This window comes from Meriones unguiculatus, chromosome 14, assembly GCF_030254825.1.
Source record: "Meriones unguiculatus strain TT.TT164.6M chromosome 14, Bangor_MerUng_6.1, whole genome shotgun sequence".
NCBI lineage: Eukaryota > Metazoa > Chordata > Mammalia > Rodentia > Muridae > Meriones > Meriones unguiculatus.
Window position 1 is genome coordinate 37,993,853 of NC_083361.1, and position 19,177 is coordinate 38,013,029.

General features: G+C 47.0%; 1 long non-coding RNA gene across 1 annotated transcript; it reads left to right on the forward strand.

The window, feature by feature from the left end:
- Nucleotides 1-364: 364 nt before the first annotated feature.
- LOC132647200 (uncharacterized) lies at nucleotides 365-6,702 on the forward strand. The gene is made up of 2 exons (XR_009585520.1): nucleotides 365-467; nucleotides 6,077-6,702. It is a non-coding gene; the product is annotated as an uncharacterized LOC132647200 (long non-coding RNA).
- Nucleotides 6,703-19,177: the final 12,475 nt, after the last annotated feature.

The following is a 19,177-nucleotide window of genomic DNA, read 5'->3' on the forward strand; positions in this document are numbered from 1 at the left end:
CATCAGGAAGACGTTCCCCCAAGAAAGTGGACAGGAATGGCTGAAAAGGAGGTGTGAGCCTCAGCTATGCCAAGGCCACTTGAATCTGCTACTGCCCAGCAAACGTAAGCATTGTAGTGCTGGCCAGAATGAAGGCCAGGGGGTATTCTGGAGAAACCTAGAGGGCCATTAGGAGATGGCCTCATAGAAAGGGCCAAGGACTCTGGGGCCACCCCTCTACCAGCTGGCTGTAAGATCTTAGATAGGTCTCCTTTTCATTCTTAGGCATGACGGTCATATCTTTCCAATGGGCACAACCATGGACTGTATGAAACATGTCACCTTTCCTCTTGGTAACCAGCTTCATTTCTGTGTCATTTCAGTTCCCTTGGTTAAATAAGCAACAGAAATGAGGAATTTTGGAAACAAGGCATGAACCACAGGCATCATATTATACATGCCACCTTCTACTTGTTGAAGACACCAGGGTCTGTATCCCAGCATGCTTCTCCCTACATCACTGCCCTTGTTAGATGTCCCAATGTGAAGCACCAGGCTATATCTGCCTTCTTGTCCTGGAAGCTGGGCCTTACTCTTGTTGACTTGCACCTCTCCTGTGAAACATGCCAGAAAGCCACATTGAGATGTGGATTCCAGCCTACTCAGGTGGGAGGAGGGGTGGCACTAACTTACCTAATACCAGAAGTACAGTTTGACCATTGGAGGAAAGAGACAGGCAAGTCCACACTTACTCTTTCTCCTGTTGCCAGTTGGCTTTGCAAGTGTTTCCTGAAGATCCCTACATGCTGAGCAAACACACCTGCCAAAGAGCCAGTAGCAAATGCCCAGTATGTGCTCAAGAGTGACCAGAACATCCAGGCATCCTGTATAACCCTTTGTGTCTTCCCTCACCGCAGTGTCCTTTACTCCTTATGTGCAGTTCCCACTGTCTGGTCTTTAATCCTGCCAAAGCTCTGCTTTCTTTTGGGTTCTGGCTAAGACTTCTGAGTTTAAGTTTGGACCTGCCACTTGGTAGATAAATGAGACTGTAAATTCCACACATCTTCTCTGAAGAAGTCAATGTTCTCTGTAAAGTAGGCATCATGCTCTACTTTAGATGTGGAAAATTGAGAACTAATTTGTAGAAAATACTTAGTGCATGACCTGATGATCATGCATAATAGCTGCTGGGCAGCATGGTTCCTTGGTGATGGCCTTCACAGTTGCAGCTAGTATCTACTGGTATTGTCTGTAAAAACAGCAAAGGCCAGCTGGCTCCATGATCTGTCTCCAAGATGAAGTTACCGCTCAGAAGATCTGTCCAATCAGGAACTTCATTCTTCAACCTTCCTTGCAGCTAAGGAAAACAAAAAAAAAAAAAACCATGTAACTAAGTTCTGGCCAATGGAATATGGAGAGAAGTGAGGTTAATACTTCTTCTTACTCTTCTTCTTCCTCCTCCTGTTCCTCCTCCTACACACACACACACACACACACACACACACACACACACACTAGTTATAAAGTGCAGTGTAACTTATCTGGAAAAGTCCACAGCCCCAACCAGCCTGAATCAGAGAATGGCTGTACATGAGCAGTCTCTAGTCACCAGATTCTCCTCTCTACACCAGGAAACTCTAGATGAACAAGAAATTCACCTTGTCTAACACGAAGAATTTGGATTTGGCAATATAGCAGTTGGTATCATGTTAGCGGTTACGCTCTTGTTGCCATTGTTGTTTTAAGTTACTGATATTGTCACCATTAACCATTCAGTTTCTCCAGGATGCCCTTTTATGGCTTATCTAGTGTCCATGCATGTAAATTTGAGTTTTAACCCCATCCTGTTAGGGTCTTTGTAGCCTCCATACTAAGTCACTGTAGTCATAAAATGGGTCACATGGCATAATCTACATAAGGAATATTCTTATGTAGTACTTATTGGTACTTACAGAATAAGTACCAATCAGAGTCAACTGTTATGACAACAATTTCATCATCATCACCAGCCTCTCCGTCATCTTTGTTTTCTCCAACATCCTCCTAATCTTCATTTCTCTACCACTATCACATTTTCCATCATCTTTATTATCTCTATCACCACAATCCTCCCTCATCTTCACTTCCTCCATCACCACCATCCTCTTTATCATCTTCATTATCTTCTTCAACACCATCATTTGGCTACAGAGAACCAATACTGACTGAACAGGAAGTACATTGGCTTTTAGGATGAAAGAGATGGAAAGATTCAAAGTATGACATATATGTTTTGACAAAGGCAATTGAGCACCAGGAAGAGGGAATTATGTGCTCGTGAGGACACCAACGGCCTACCTTATTCTATGGTAAAGAGTAGGCTGCATTCTTCTAGAAGATGACTGTGCATATGAAGATGTTTCAACCTGACTGGCCATATGGCTAACACATATCTTCTGAAAGCCCCTATGCTGGGCCCTGTAGAAGAGCCAGTGGGGAGAAGGAGGAAAGCAGTGGGGGCGGGGGGCAAGCACTGGACTAGGGACTTCCTGCACATCACCACACACACCAAGTCCACAAATCGAGCTCACAAATCAAGAAGCCAACAGAAGGCTCTTGGTGGAACATATACAGAGTCTTACAGAAAGTTGTACACTAGGATTTTCATCTAAACTGAGCAGACCCACACACCACTGCCTCTATGGAGGATGACAGAGTTTCTGTATCGAGTGGGAGAAGGCAGGAAGTGTCAGTAGATGCTAGCCCCACAGCACTGTGTAAGCTGCACAGATCACTGGATTTAGGAAACTTTTTCTCTTACAAAAGAAGAGAGACAAGATGATGGAGGAAGACCGCCTGAGACAAGTGCCCTGTGGGCTGTTTAAAGAGAACTACTACAGCGTGCAACCTGCCCAGTGACCTACAAGCTACGTGAGGCTGTTAGCCCATCTTACAGATGAGGAGTACTGAAACACAAGGGGGATTTGGTCCCTGGCCACGGGACCTCTCCTGCCTGTATGTGACAACAGTGTCCTGTAATGTAAAGCTAGGTCACTGTGCTTCACCACAGAGCATCTTTAAGACTTTTTCCCATCTTAACCTATTCAGTCCCCTTGGTGGAATCTCTTCAGGGGTTAGTGCCAAGAAAATGACAATTTGGTTATTTCTCTGTCCATCTCTCCTCTTCTTAGGGGAGATGTGGAAATGGGTTGAAAAGGCCCCAGGGAAGGACCAGGGATCTGAGCTTTCCTGCCTAAGACCCCTCTCTGCCCCTATCCCCCCATCCCACCCCAGCATAGAATCACAGCTCTGGCTCTCTGCTTCCTCCAGTTTTTGAAAGAGGAAGGTAACACAATATCAATGCCACTTTTGCCTCCTTCCCTGCATCCCACCAGGTCTTCTGCCATGTGGTCTCTGTTAGTCAGGGCCCAGACAGCCCAGAAAGCAGGGCCAGGGTGTTTGGTTTAAACGAAAGTTGACAAGTCTGGATTTGTCTGCTCCAGTGAGCAGCTCTCCGGAGTAAAGAGTTTGGAACATCTTATGCCTCATAATGAACCATTTCCAGCCTGCCAGGTGATAGCATGGGGTTGGTAAGTGCCTTGGGGCTTTGAAGATGAGAACAAGGACTGTATCACAGACATTGCCGTCCTGCCCACCAGGTTGTCATCACTACGGAAAGCTGAATTGCTGGGCATCTCAGGGCTCTAGGAGCCAGGTTCTGGAGGGAGAGAAAACTAGGTCACTGCAAGGGCCAGTGTCCTTTTGTCCATGGTGTTCCTTGACATGGTCTGTATGGACACCTGACAGAACAGATGTCCCTGCAGCCTGGGACTGATAAGGTAGAACCCTCATCATCTTGGCCTCCTGAGAACTAGGAGACCTCTCTCCAAGGACCTGTGAGCCAACTTCTATCCAAGGAGGGGATGTTAAAGGTGAGCGGAGAATGTAGCACCAGCGAGGCAGGCAGTGGGACTGCTGTAGGCTGGCCTGATGGAGTCCTGGCTTTCCTTTCCCTAAATCCAGAAGGGTTGGGCACCACCCACTATGCCTCTTAGGATGCTAAGATGCATCCTGTTCTGCTTCATGTTTCCACTCCTCTCTCGTGGCTGTGAATGGGTGTGTGAGATGAGAGTTCCAAGGGTAAGCTAAGTCTAAGCTTTGGAGTCTAATAGAGTGGCTTTCAATTCCAGCTCTGCTACTCTCTGGCTGAGACACCAAAGCAAAGGCAGCTAACCTCGGCTGCCCACTCCAGCAGGTGGGGAGAGTAATTTCACTACCTAGGGGTACAGAGGAAGCAAGAGGACACACTGAAATCCTGTTCTCAGGCATCAGTGTTTCTGCAGCCCCACCATCATTAGCATTGGTTCTCGGGGCCTTGTGAAATAGCAAGGGTAGACATCAGGCAGCCCTGACTTAGAATGGGAGCTTACCTCTTGGGCAAACATCAACCACCACTCTCCCTTGCTATGAGAGGGAGATTGGAAGGGCTCTCTCTTTCTGGGCTGATCTGAAAAAGCACCCAAAATGAGATTGTTTCTTCTGCCTCCATTGCCCTTGATGTTCCACTGGGTTCTTGCAATGAGACAGGGGAACCAGGCATACGGGCCCCACCCACCTCAACTCAGATGAGCCGTTCAGAACACAGATTTCCACAGTACCCTGCCACCCTTCCTTTAAGCCGACCAAACACCCTAGCACCCAGATTCAGCAGTGGGTGAAGGGTTAAAGACAGATGATATAATCGGGTGTGACTCAAGTGCCCCCATTAGGCCTGGCTGTCTCATTGCCCTCAACAGAATATATGCAGCATCCTCAGAGGTGATACACAAAGACAAAAAGTTACCACAGGGGTCCTAGTGCCAGGACATACAGGAGGCTCTGTCCCCAACCCAAATCCACTTTGTCAAGGATGCTGGTACATGGATCTCCTTGTAGAGGACACTTTTTACTTAATTGGCACTTTGATGTACAGAGTCTGGGCTATGGGTATCAGCTATATAACTTGACTCAGCCCAGAATCCCAGGGATCCTCAGGGTCTCCATCTGTAAAATGGCGTAATGCCCTTTACCTCATACTGTCAGTGACAAATGTATAATGTATATAGAACATGTTGCCTGTGGCCTGCCAAACACCCAGTACTCAATAAATGACATCATTTTTCCTTTGTTCACATAAAAATTAGTTTTATAAGTAAAGCCTCTTTGGCAATAAACTCCTGGTCTACAAAGGAGGGAGAGAGGGGCACCAGAGTCATTCTGCTCTCTGAGAGTGATTGCTAAGGAAATAGAGCTGTTTAGATTCCGGCTATTTATTTGTGAAATAAGCCACCTAGGACTGTGCACAGTGTGGGGTAAGTTTGTAAAACTGTGAAATGTGATTTGTATAACATGATCTATGGATTATTAAATTCACTTAGCTCTGAGCAGGCCTGAAATTGAGTGATTGCTTTTGGTTCTCCTGCCTCTGTCCTCCAGCTCTGAACCTAATAAGTCATTGGAGACTTTGTCTCCAGCTTGGTCCCAGCTGGGCTCTGGGCTGAGAAAGGCATACAGCCTTGTCCAGGATTTGTAAGTGGAGGGGCAGGGTCTTGAGACATCTTCTGAGGGAGGTCTTCTGGGGTCTATGGAGAACTTGTTTGAAAAGTGGGAGCCAGGAAACAATAACTATGTGCAGAATGCCACTCAGAGAGGGTTGTGAGCTCAGGGCAGACCTCCCCCAAAACTGCCTCCCCTCCCCAAGAAGGGAGAGCTGCTTCCCAGTGCCCAGTGCTGACTTATAAATAAGGAAGAACAGGCTGAAAGAAGGTATGTGTGTAGGGGAGGTCACTCTCAATGGATTAGTGGGTGCTCCTGTAAATTTCTACTGTCACGGTCTTTGCTGGGCCTGATGGGAGGCTCTGCACACCTCTGAGGCAAGGTCTAGGCATGTCCCTTCCATGTCCCCGTGCCTGGCCTGGGCATATGCCTTCCTGTCTCCATGCCTGGCCTGGGCATATATCTTCCTGTCCCTATGCCTGGCCTGGGCATGCACCTTCCATGTCCCCTCTCCTGGCCTGCAACACGGTCATGGCTGAAATAGGACTGAAGAGTGAAAATCATACCCTCCTTGTTTCTGCAGACTTCTGCCCTGAACCTTGAAGAGTTGTGCTTTCTTCAGTGAACTACCCAGAAAGCATAGCAAAAGGCACCAGAGAGCCTCTGTTCACTTCTCCAAGGAAAGGCATGAAAGGAGGACATACAGACCTGAAAATGGTATAATTCCCAGTTACCCACCGGGATCTCACAAAAACAAGCATAGCTGCCAATGTGTTGGGAAGGGAGAAAGGGGGCATTCTGGGCTGACAGAAATGGTTGGGACAGGGAGCTGGGAAGACCACAGGCCTGCTTTGTTGGAGCTGTGGGGCCAGCAGTAATAGGACATGAGGTTTTTGCAGAGTCTCTTTGGAGCATCACCCAGGACATGACTTTCCATCTAGAAGGTCAGCTGGAGTCCTCAGTGGTGTTCAGTCAGCAGCACCCCACACAGCTGGCACCTACCCCTCCCTTCTCAGTACTCCTTCTCAGCATCTAAGACCAGACCCTCAAAGTCATGGGCTGAAGGAAACCATTTGGAAGTTCCATCCATCCTTCTCCAGCCAGAGTGGCTCAGGCAACTCACGGGTGTTAAGCCCTAAAGTCATTTGTTATGTCCTGAAGCATAAATGGCAAAAAAAAAAAAAAAAAAAAAAAACCTCTCCTAATCCACTAATGGCTTCCTCAAACAGTGCATAATACAGAACCTTTGCTATTTTGCAGCTGACAAAGCTCCCTGTTAATAAAACATCTGAAACAGCCCATTCCCACTCTTGTTTTGACTTCAGAATTAATGGCTAGCCTCTTGAGTTTTGAGTTAACAAGATTTCTCTGCATACACTATGCAGCTCTATTCCTCACAACTCAATCAAGCACGGTTTAGCTTCTTCAGAGTGGTGGCAGGCAGGGGCGTGGCCATTGGCCAACCTCAACAAGTGACATGGATTCTGCTTTCTCAAGCACAAAGCCCTGGGTGACTGGCAACCACACCTCATCTAGGCGGTATTGGCTGTGATAGGCATGCTCAGTGCTGTGGAGGTTTGGAGTCACAGTCAAACAACTTGAAAGTTTCCAACACGAGCGAGCAGTCGTCACTTTGTAAGATCTTCTCTAGCCACCATCCTGTGAACAGAGAGCTTCAGTTCTCCCCAGGTTAACTCAGTCCTGAAGTATAAAACATGCCAGGAGCTCACAGGACAAAGAGACCGTGCTCTGTCTACCCTTTTTTCCATCCTAACCCTCTGTTTCCCTCTTTCCTGGAAGGAACAGGCAACATGGGTTTAACTCTGTAAGCTGACCCCAATCTCCAGATCCTCCTGGCTCAACCTCCCAAGCACTGGGATTATCAGGGTACACCATAATGCCCTGCTCATAGCCAGGGTTTGAACCTGAGTCCAGAGATGGTTTGTAGCTGCTGCATCACACTGTCCATGCCCAGAGGCTTAATGTGTTAAAGCAGTCTGGTTCAGAGAACAACCACCAGGTATATCCTCATACTTCTAGATTCCTCATGTTTATGTAAGTGGTAATCACAGGTGTTCAACATAAAAGATGGAGGCTGGCTGGTGAAAAAGGCAAAGTAAGATGTCAGGCAATAGATGTGGGGCTGGGGCACAAGAAAGCCTTTGGGACTAGAGGCATGAGAAGGCTGAAAAAAAAAACTCAAAGAGGGCTATGGGTGAGTCTCTAGTAAGGTTCTGGTGTGCCCTAAGATTTTAAATTAACTCAAGGAAACAAACATTGCCGACACCATATCCATGCTAATGCCTTTGGAGTGTGGATGTCAACCCGACGATCACTGGACAGCCCCAGGAGAGGCATACATCAGCCTGAAATGTGTGTGATCTATGAGAAACCTGGGACCTTGTCTCTACTGAGAACCAACCAGCTGTGCTGAACCCACCCAAGTTTGCGGTGCACTGCCACTCAATCCAGAAATCCTTCTACTCCTGCTCTCTTCCCCCAGGGCTCCTAGAGACACATGTTCCCAGACCTACCAGGAGGACCTAGCCTGAATGCCTGGTTTTCATTCCCTGTCTGCCATGTTCACACCACTCCCTCATATTGGTGTGAGGCACTCACAAAGTGATATGAGACCCCAAAAGTGTGTCGAGACGCCATGGACTCATAAAGCCATCTGACTAGTCAGGGAGCAGAAGCTGGCGCTTCATATATCCTCAGATCCCTGCAGATCTCTCTCCTCCAGCAATCCTTTGAGCCACCAACCTGAACCCTTTACTAAGAAATGCTTTAGCCTTTTAAGCAATTGTTTTACATTGTGTCTCCTGGTCAAAGCCAGAGCCAGCCATTCAGAGAAGGCAGGAGGGAGACCATCTGCAGTCATTGGTTGACTTCACATCACCATTGTGCCTTAATTGAACTCCTTTATGTGGGGTGAGGCCACTGCCATTAGTTTGTGTTATTAATTGCTCATCCACTTAAGCTTCTGAATGGCCTTCTTAGGCAATTTTGGATGTGATTATCTGCTACCGCCTGGAACACATATTCTTTCCATTGAATATGCAGAGTAGAAAAATAGGGATGCTGGACTCTGGTTGAGCATCTGGAAATGGATTTGCTTGCTCCCTAAGCATTACCATTCAGAGCCCAAAGAGGCTAAGATCATACTACTGCAGGACCCAAAATGAAGACAGAAGGAAGGTTTACCTTTCCCGTCATACTTCAACAGCTTGGAGATAATGCTATGACCTGCGGCAGTGGACTCCTGCAGAAGGAAAGCAATCCTTCTGGCCTCAGGGATGAGAGGCAGAGCCAGCTGCAGACAGCTGCCAGGATGCTGGCAGACCAGACGGAGCAGGTCACAGGTGAGCTCTGAGGACCTAAGCTGAGAGCTGCTGTTGAAGGAGGCGGGCTGTGTGTGGAGGCTACACCTGAGGAGTGGATGTTAACGGTAGTCGTCTTGGTCTGGCACTGAGCTTGGCAGCCTAGACTGGAGGGCCCTTAATGTCAGGCACCCCATTCCTCTGTGGCCCTCCCCACTCTGAGCGTGCTTCCTTGCTCACTGTGTCCAGCACCACGTGGAGTTGGTGGTGAAAGTAGACGTCCACATTTGATCTCAAGCCGGGTGGTGATGGGCAATGGACAATGATCCTGAGTTTACGGGACCCTTAACCAACAGCAAAACAGGCGACTATCTGAGAGTGACATTTTGAAGGAAAGGAAAATTAGTTTGAAGAGAAGCCAAACAGAGGCAAGATAGAAGGCAGGAGAAATTCCATCAGAGAGTAGCCTGTACAAGGGTCCTGAGGCAGGAAAAACCTTAGGGCCTTCAAAGAACAAAAAGAAAGACCCGTGGCTCCAAAGTGGTCTCCAAAGTGGGTTTCTAGGCAGCAGCATCATTGGAGCCACAGAACAGCCTAGAAATGTGCCTGCTTAGTTAGGTCCACTCTTGGCTTCCTGAATCAGACTCTTGGTGTAGGATCAGAGACTGAAGACCACTGCACTTCTTCTGATTTGCCTGAGTAAATCCAGCAAAGCAGCAATAAGCCGTTCAGATTGCTGTGTGTTTGTGTGTGTGTGTGTGTGTGTGTGTGTGTGTGTGTGTGTGAAAGCCCAGGGATCCTCCTGTCTCTGCCTTCCCAGTGCTGAGATTACAGGCGTGTGTCACCATGCCAAGCTTCTTATTTGGGGCTGGGACCCAAGCTCAGGTGCTAAGTTTGTATGCCAGCCACTCTGCTGACATACACCTCCTTAGCCCTGCCCAGTTAACAGTTTGGTTCAATTGAAAAGCAGTTATATAGTATGACATGGTTTCTGCTGTTAAAATATGTATAATTGTTACCTGTAATGAAGATAGAGTGTGTCACAGAAGGGAGAAGACCAACTAGGACATCCGCCACCTCCAAAGCTCCCTTGACCCTCAGTGCTATATGTAGGTGTGCAGTAAATTTAAAGTCTTTTAAACGGGTGTATCTTATAGTAGGAGCACACCCCTTTTCCCTATACTGTCACTTTTCTCCTTTCTGTCCCGTTTGTTCCCCCAAACACTTTCATTTTGTATACCACACATGATTTCTTTGTAACTCTGTAAAATATTAGAAGCACAAACGAGAGAAAACATGCTATCTGTCTTACTACACTGGCTTATTTTGCTTAATAAAATTGTCTTCAGGGGCCTGGAGAGATGGCTCAGAGGTTAAGAGCACTGGCTGCTCTTCCCAAGGTCCTGAGTTCAATTCCCAGCCACCACATGGTGGCTCACAACCATCTATAGTGAGATCTGATGCCTTCTTCTGACCTGCAGGCATACATACAGGAAGAGCAATGTATACATAATAAATAAATAAATCTTTTTTTAAAAAGTTATAAAAAAAAAACCAAAAGATTATCTTCAGCTGCTTCCATTTTCCTACAAACAACGTAATTGTTTCTTTAGGATGAAAATATTCAGTTGTGCATACATACCACGTTGTGTATAGGTGCCTCGTTGTCCTTATGCAGTCTCCTGTTGATGGACTGTCGGCTGATTCTATAATGAGAGTGTTGTGCACAGAGCTGCAGTAAATGCTGATGTGCAAGGATCTCTGTGACGTGTTGGCCTGGATCCTTTGGGTAAATGTCCAGGAATGGTCCAGCTGGGTCATATGGCAGAACTACGAATTTTTAAAAGCCTCCATACTGATTTTCGAGGTGGTTGGAGTAGTTTATATTCCTGCCAGCACTGTGTAAGGGTTCCTTTATAACTGCCTATGTCTGTGGTTGTTCTTTCAGTGGCTGGCATTCTGACTGGGATGACAAGAAATCTCAGTTTTCCTTCAGGTTTATCTGATGGCAATTGAGGTAGAACTTCTTTTCACATGTTTGTTTATTGGTCATTTGTATTGCATTGTTTTTTTGCAAATATTCATTTTTTTATTTTTGCATGGTTTTTTTTTCTGTAATGCTTGGGATCCAACTCAGACTCTTACACGCGTGAGACAAGCACTTTGCCACTGAACTGCACCTCCAGTCTGGGTCAATAGTGATTGCACCACGTTTTGGAGCATCTGGGGTTCCCCTGCCTCATGTGAATTTCATTCATAGCAACTGTCAGCATTCTGTAGAGACCTGAGAATGATCTGTGATCTCCATGCTTTCAATGGGAGTGATTATCATGCATGCAGCAAGTACAGGTAAAACGATCAATAGGGAGTAGACCATAGAGAGAGGCAGTAGGGAGATACTGAGATGGCTAATTTTGCTTGTCAACTTTAACACTCCTAAGAAGAGAGAACCTTAATTGAGGAATTGCCTCCATCATATGGGCCTGTGGGCATGTCTGTGAGGTGGTTTCTTGATTGTCAATTGATATATAAGGGTCTAGCCCACTGCAGAAGGTACCATCCTGAGGCAGGAGAGCTTGGGCTATGGAAGAAAGACTGTGAAGCAGCATCACTTAGTAGTGATTTCTACCTCAAGTTTTCTCCTTGAGTTCCTGTCTTGGTATCCCTTGATGATGGACCTGTTAGATGAAATAATATTTTCCACCATAAGTTTCTTTGGGTCGTGATGTTTATCATAGCCAAAGAAAGCAAAACAGGGCAGATATCAAACATCATCAAACCAGAGGCCCAAAACATTCAGAAGAGATGATTGGAGTATCACAGTTGAGAGAGGAAACAAAAATCAAAAATTGAGTGGGGAAGTCCATTTTAGGCAGACAGCTGGAGTTCTTGCTCAAGAGTCCTGAGCAGAACAGAGCATTGGGTGAGGCATCCAAGTTTAAGATCAAATAACAGCAAGGAGAGATATCAATTATCATCAAACTAGTGCTTAAAACATCCAGCAGAAACTAACTAGGGAAGCTGAGTCGTCACTGGAATTCCTATTAATTCTGGGCAGAGGTTTTCCCTGTAGATAAGCTTCTGGCTTCCTGTTCCCACTAGCAACATTGTTTTTTAAATTACAGAATAAACAATAGTAACCTCAGCTAGAGATCATTTACCTTCTTGCTGTTCTGGAGGATGTACCATGATATTTTTAATACTCTGAGTTGAGTTATTATTATTATTATTATTATTATTATTATTATTTTGTTTTTCTTTTTAATAAAGGGTACCAGCTTGCTCTAGGATGGGGAATGTTGGAGGCAAGAAAAACCTTCCTCACTCCCAGAGTCTACTTTATCAAGTATAACTAGCACCCTATAATTTAGCAATATGATGTACTCTACCCTAGAATTGTAAATGAATTGTGCATAATAATTGATGTCTCTCCTGCTCTTCTCTAACTTCTCCAAGGCAAGAACAGACACCAGGTGCAATGCCCAGCACATGGGCCTCAGTGAGTCTGCTCAGGTAAATGCACAGCAGAGTTCAACCCCAGAATCTGCTCTAGTGGGCTCTGTTACCACTGCCTCTTACAGAAGATGCACCAGGACAAGAGTAAGAAAGTTGCCTTGGTACCTCTAAGCTGGAGTCCTAACCTCTTCTTCCTAGAACTCATTGCTCCTCTTTTGTGTCCTGTTATCTTTGTGCTATTTTAAGAAAAACTGTCAGTAGGCCTCCAGGGTAATGTCTGTATCAGGAGACAACCCCTTTGTGCATCGCACCAGAGGCTATTATATCGGAAGGACAGGAGAGTCTGGCCTGCTCAGTTGCCATGGCATTTGACCTATGGAAGGCATAGCCATCCTTCCAGGCTGACTGAAGCCTGAGTGTGCATATTCATGGTGGGTCAGCTCTGCAGAAGGGGGAGGGATGGAAGCCAAGCCAGGCAGAACCAGGCTGCTGGCTGTTTCTCTGCACCTGGGGTCTGACCCTCACAGCATGCTGTCTTGTGGGTAGCCACATTGCTTTCATCTCCTCCCCCACTCAGGTGAAGATCCAGCTCTGAGAAAAACCATCAAAGAGTTGGAGTTTGCAGCTGGTAAGAGAAAAAAAGCATGCACTAAAAGGGCACGTGGGTTCCACTGGGTACTCCTGGATCCTGGTACTCATGTCATCTTCAGCTATAGCAGGCATCTAAAGAACACTACTGTGATCCAGGCCACATGGTAGATCTACACACCAATTCCATACTCCCTGAGCAGCCTGTAAGACCAGGATAATGCCTGTTCACCTGAAACAGCCATTGTGAAGAACAGCAGCAAAGCAGTCCTGATGGAAGGAATTGCCAAGGCTTGCGAGCAAACAAATACCACACTCAACTTCCCAGGTGTAGTGTCACTGATGTGACTGGAGCCTGGGTTTCTCTGTCCCCATAATTCACTGGCTCTGCCCCACTCCGTATTCTTCCCTTGGCTCAGTCTTCTAGGCTGGCTACAGCTTAGAGGCTTCCCAGGCTACACCTACTTTACCTTAACCAGGACTGGGGAGACAGATAAAAAAGTTCTGAAGTCCCATAGTGAAGCCATTCCGTAAATAGCCCCTTTCCTTCCCCTCCCCTAAAAGAATCTTCTCTGGTATGTTCTTAAAGTAGGGGAGATGCCAACTGACATATCAGCACCTTTCATTTATCTAAAAACGTTTACTTATTGAGTTTCCACTGTGTACCATGCCCTGTCCAAGGCGCTGAGGTTAAACAGCAAATGAGACAAACTGTTATCTCCTCTCAGTGCTAACAGCAACAGAAGCCATAAGCAGAGCTGAAGTAAGAGAAGGAAGAGAATGGCGATGTTGTGTGCGGTGATAGCAAACACAGCTAAGAAACCAATAGAAAATGCAAGTGTGGCAGGCAACTTCCAGCTAGATGCTCAGGAGCCTTCCACTAAAGAGGGACTTGGAGGTGAGAAGGAGCCCACAATGAAGGCCTAGGGACAGCATGTCAAGTAGAGGGAACATCAAGTAGAGGTGCTGGGAATCAGAAGAAGCCAGCCTAGTGAGGGTAAAAGATGGGAGGCCAGAATGGCTGGGGAAAGTGACAGAGAAAAGGCAAATAGCATCAGAGAGGCCCTTACTAGCTGTGATGAGTTCAAGCTGAGAGCACCCTTCAAGCTGGGAACAGGACCAGTTGCTTTGTGTTGTTTTTTTTTTTAAAGATCACCTGAAGGATGAACTGCAGAGGGTGGGGAGAGAGGATGGAATTCTGCCCCTATGCACTGTGGTCCTCTTAGCTCCCACCCACTGCTGCAGAAGGTGTTAGCCTGGGTTGCAACAGTTACATGAAGAGAAGCAGAATCTGTCCCCAGTCCTGGGAAGGACAGAGCTGTGTGTCAGCAGGAATTTCACAGGCCACCTGTGGAGCATTGTTCACACTTGTATTAGTCAGTTTCATGATCTCTGTGAGCAAATATTTGGCAGAAGCAGCTTAAAAGAGGGAGGATTTATTTGGGCTCATGGTGTCAGAGGTATCAGTTCATTAAGGCGTAAGAGTGTGATGGAACAGAGCACTGCACACCTTGGCAGCCAGGAAGTAGAGAGAAGCAACAGGAAAGGGCCAAGGATACTATGTCCCTAAGACCCCAACTCTAGTTCCTTCCTTCCTTCGATGAGACCCCACCCCCTAAAGTCTCTTAAACCTCTCAGATTGAGCCACCATCTGGGACCAAATTTTCAATACAGCAGCCCTTGGGAATTCTTCCTACTTTAATTATAACAACCCCAAGAAGCAATCGTGAAGGCTTGAAGAGAATGGGACTCAGGGAAAGGCTTTAGCATGACATGCTTCTCGGATGCACATGTTACAGAAGATAAGGAATCTCCCTTTCTAGGCTCTCTTGATGTTGTTTGTCCCTTCTCTGGTGCCGTACCGCTACCTAGTCCCCCTTCCCATACTGGGAGTCGTCCCTTCCAGGCGCACTGTCTGTTGTCTATCCCTTCTCCAGCCTCTCAGCCCCCACTGGCCCCTCTTCCCTATGGCAGACCAGCAGCAAGCTTTTGTGTGCCTGCACTTGTGTTCTAGGCATTCTGCTCCCATGGGTCCCCAAGTCCAGCCAGACGAAAGCATCTGGGAGGTGGCAGCTTCCTTGGCAGAAGGACCTGCAGTGGACTTTTGGATAGGTGCCCAGAGCTGACAACCAGAGTGGCTCATGCCCTGTTCTGTCACCTTCCAAGTGACATCACATTCAAGTGACATAGCATAAGCAGCACGTAAGCTGGGTACCGACCAGCTGACACTGTCCCCAGGACCCATGCCGCTCATGTCTGAACATATTAGGTGGTGATCATCCACAAAAGACTTGGAAGCTCACTCAGGAACATGGCATGGCTCCCTGGCTCCTGCAGATAATGGTCATAAGAGCATAAATTCAGACTGCACCAAGTCCCAAAGATGTAAGAGTCTTATCTATAAATTACTTAATAAAGCCTTCAGAGGACTGACTTTACTGTGACCTCTATTTTATAGGTCAGGAGGCCAAGGCATTGAGAGGTCAGCATGTCCAGTCCCACAGCAGTGGAAGGTGGGGTCAGGATTTGAGCAGAGTTCCTGACCATAGGTCCAAGGGAGCTGTCTTTGTACCCACAAACTAGCACGAAGCCTGATAGGTCTCTGCCCAGAGGTGTCCCTGTGCTTTCTAGACCTGCCCCTTTCTACAGCAGGCTGTTGTGGAGGCTGGGTGGGCAGTGAGCTCAGCCATAATCCTGAGATGGGCACATGGGTTGGGGAGCCACACGTGACCTACTACTGACCTACCAGTTATGTGACTGTGTATGACACAGTGGCATGCACAACACAGGTAAAGAAGTGACCAAGAGACAAGTCAGTAAAGACAAGAAGATCCAAGCCTTCAGGACCCTCAGAATAGCAGTTTCATATTAAAAGCAGGTCAGAGCTGTCTCACCTGCAGCTTCCAGTGCTAAAGAGACTTCTAGTTTAAGCCACAGAAGCCAAACCAAACTGACTGAAGCCTAAAATTGGCTTTTGACATGGAAAGCCTAGGGATACATCTCCCTTCATATCAACTATGCTAGCTCAGGATGTCATGCCATGTCCTTAAGAGCTTGTCTGTGCACCTCCCTGTGGTACCAAAGTGGCCCAGTGCCTGTGTTCCCCATTCCCACAGAGCAGAGAACTCTTGTATCTGAGCCTGAGCCCCAGACTGGCTTGACAAAGTTCACTTGCTCATTCCTGAACCAGTTGCCAAGGTGATGATCTACTTAGCCAAGCTTGAAGTAAACTTACCCCAACATTGACTTGAATGGAGGCAGTCGACTATTATCAGAAGGGCCAATGGATGCAGCCAGTATGACGCACAATCTCATCTCCACAGAGCCATCTAGGATGTTCAAGGCAGGGAGTGGCTTAATTGACCACTGTCTTGTAAAGGATGCTTCAGTGAGATGTGGAAGCTGAGCCAGGGGGCTGTGGGAGGTGCTTGTTGGTGCTCAACAGGCAATATTAAGTGTGATCACTGGAAAGGCTGCTTAGAAGCCAGGCTAAAGAGTTTAAGCTTCAGTCTTTCAACACCTCTCCTCCTCTTGGGAGCCATAGAATATTTTTGAGCAAGAGAACACCATAGACTGAATTTGATTATGGAAATTAATACTGCATTAACAATAGGGCCAGATGGAAATGGAGAACAAGGAAAATCCATTCCAAGATTTTAGTTGGCCTGGTGTAGGCAAGACAACAAGACAGCTGTGGCTGGGAGCAGACAGCATTGGGGTTCAATGAGATGTGGGCTAGAATCCTAGCTTTTAAAAGTGGATGGCTTTTAATTTGTATGACTGAGCAAAATAATACTTTTAGACAGGCTAGTATGAACTGTACAGTTAAGGATGACCTTGAACGCTTGATGGTCCTGCCTTCATCTCACAAGTGCTGGGGCTACAGGTATGTGCTATCACACCAACATTTGTAGTGCTATGGAATAAAACCCAGAGCTCTGAAAGAGAAGAAGAGGAAGAAGAAAAAGAAGAAGGAGAAGGAAGAAGAAGAAGAAGAAGAAGAAGAAGAAGAAGAAGAAGAAGAAGAGGAGGAGGAGGAGGAGGAGGAGGAGGAGGAGGAGGAGGAGGAGGAGGAGGAGGAAGAGTAGGAGAAGGAAGAAAAAGACAGAGAGAGAGAGAGTAGGGGCAGGTAGTTTCAGAGACAGGGACAGAAGTTATAACCTTCAAAGGCATACCCCCAGGGACCTACTTCTTCCAGATAATCTCCTAAAGTTTTCACAGCCTCCCAACACAGTGTCACCAGCTAGAGACCAAGCGTGCCACACAGGAGGCTGTGGGGGACACAGTACTCAAACCACAGTAGTCAGTCTGCATAAGGGCCGCAAGCGTTTATGTGATCCTGATGCTGCCAGTCCCAGACCACATGGCAGAACACCAGGCTTCGATTCCCTGCCTCACAACAGACTCAGAGAGGGAGACACTGATCACCTCAAGCTACAGCTGCTTCAGCTGAGAGCTAGAAAGCAGGCTCAATCTGTCTGGCTCCAGAACTCCAAACCTCGCTGCGCTTTCTTTGGTGTCTGGAATAATCTGTCTCTAATGAGTACATCTGGCATCCATTCCTTGCTGTGTATTTTATGTAATGTTTTTCTGCAGTTTGTCTTAAAGTCACATAGAGACTGAGATAAGAACAATTTGTACTAACAGGCAAAGCCTCTTATTTTGATAATACACTAACACTCAGGATGCCAAGTGAGATGAAAATCAGACCATATATGAGCTGCACAGGCTAGAGGTGGGACCAGACAGAGGCCATCTCCATCCCACCATTCCTTCATTCTCTCTACAGATACCTCCATGCTTCAGTTTCAGCCAGATTCTTGTTACATGCGTGACTTGGTTTCTGGAGAACACTAGGGCTGGGAGAGAGCCCCAGTATCTAGGAATGCATCTGTTCTGTCCCTAGATGAGTGACAGAAGAGGCTTGCTAAGCTGGGACACTGAGGACAGCAGAACAGTGCTTCAGGACAGACAGACCTGGGACACGCCCTGGGTCCAGGTCCACTGTTGTGTTATCAAAGCCTTATCCAACTTTCTCAGGTCATGTATGTCTCCGTTTGCTTTTGGTTTCAATTATTTATTTGGTTATTTATGTGTGTATGTATAAATACAACTCACAAGAGTGGTTTTCTTCTCCTTTCACCATATGGTTTCCAGGTATTGAACTCAGGTCTTTAGGCTGGTCAACAGGTACCTTTACTCACTGAGCCATCTCACTGGCCTGAACGTTGTCTTTCATAGAGGACTTGAAATACCTAATGCTGGGGGCCACACGAGAGGAACAGCAGCACAGTTTTAGAACTCATTAAGAGAGAACAGGACAGGAGTCTACCATAGATGTCCTCTGAAAGAGTCCACCCAGCAGGGGATTGAAACATATACCAAGACTCACAGCCAAACTTTGGGCGGAGCTCGGGGAGCGTTAAGGGCCGAGGGGGGACCTGCACAGACTGATGCATCAGCCAAGGACAGTGCATGGAGAGGACACAGGCCCCCTGCCCAGATGTAGCTTATAGGCAGCCCAATCTCTGTGTGGGTTCCCAAGTAAGAGAACGGAAGCTGTCTCTGACATGAACTCTGTTGCCTGCTCTTTGACCACTCACCCCTAGCGGGGCAGCATTGCCAGGCCACAGAGGAAGGTGATACAGGCCGTCCTGATGAGACTTGTAGGCTGGGGTCAGTTGGTAGCAGAAGAGGGCTTCCACTTTCTGAAGACTAGGAGAGGGGATGGAGAAGAGGGAGGGAGGGTGGGATGGTGAGCAGACAAGGGAGGGGCCTACAATCGGGATATAAAGAATAAATTAACAAAAACTAAAAGATTTTTTTAAAAGAAGTCATGCAGCCCACTGGTTAGCACACCACGATGGCTGTGCTTAACAGAGGCAGAGCCCCGAGAACTGTGTGTCGTGAGGACGTCATGCTGCTGTGGAGGTTTACTCTGCCGTCGTCTTCACAGTCATCACATCCCTCCCAATCTATGGGGCTTCCAGCCGTTCACTGGGCAGTATCATTGGCACCTACAATAACAGATACTCATCTTTTTCAAGCATTGCTGCTGGAGCCTTGCTGTGTGTGTGCGTGCATGTGTGTACGTGCATGTATGTGTGCGTGTGCGTGTGCGTGTGTGAGTGTGTGAGTGTGTGCCTTCTTTACATTTTCGCTGACACCACATCCCCTCCGTGGATCACTGAACACATTGTCAGAACTGGCCTTTGACCTATAATCTCAGGAGTTTTCTGAGGACTGAGTAATACATGTAAAACCACGTTAGCGTGGTACTCAGTACCCAGTGAGCTCTCCGTAGCCATAGAAATCGTGCT